Source organism: Lupinus angustifolius, chromosome LG11 (assembly GCF_001865875.1).
Source record: "Lupinus angustifolius cultivar Tanjil chromosome LG11, LupAngTanjil_v1.0, whole genome shotgun sequence".
In the NCBI taxonomy this organism is placed as follows: Eukaryota; Viridiplantae; Streptophyta; class Magnoliopsida; order Fabales; family Fabaceae; genus Lupinus; species Lupinus angustifolius.
This window is the reverse complement of record NC_032019.1, coordinates 29,824,425-29,824,743: the sequence shown is the minus strand read 5'-3', so window position 1 is coordinate 29,824,743 and position 319 is coordinate 29,824,425. Positions and strand designations below refer to the sequence as shown.

Here is a 319-nt window from a genome sequence, read left to right as displayed (position 1 = left end):
GGCTGTGCATGATTTGTGTTCCTCTGCACCAGAATATAAGCGATGATATAATGCAGCAGCCTATTCTCAACAGATAATGACCCAACCTTGGTCAATTCACCCTGAATGTACAGATGAGGTCCTCTCAGAAACGATTTATACACCTCAGTAGCATCAAAATTATCCTTAACCCATGAGCAGTCTCCTATACCATAACCCAAAGAGGATAACCCACCAACATTAATAAACAAGTCATCACTAACCTCAAACAGTTTTCCAGAAATCATAGACCAATATTTACCATCCTTATACCTAAAGTTTGCATAAAACTCCGTAACTA

At 38.9% G+C, this 319-nt stretch overlaps 1 long non-coding RNA gene across 1 annotated transcript in view; it reads right to left on the bottom strand.

Moving 5' to 3' along the window:
- The window catches only part of LOC109360184, a 21,026-nt gene that overhangs the window by 16,302 nt on the left and 4,405 nt on the right, over positions 1–319 (bottom strand). The window lies entirely within an intron of this gene.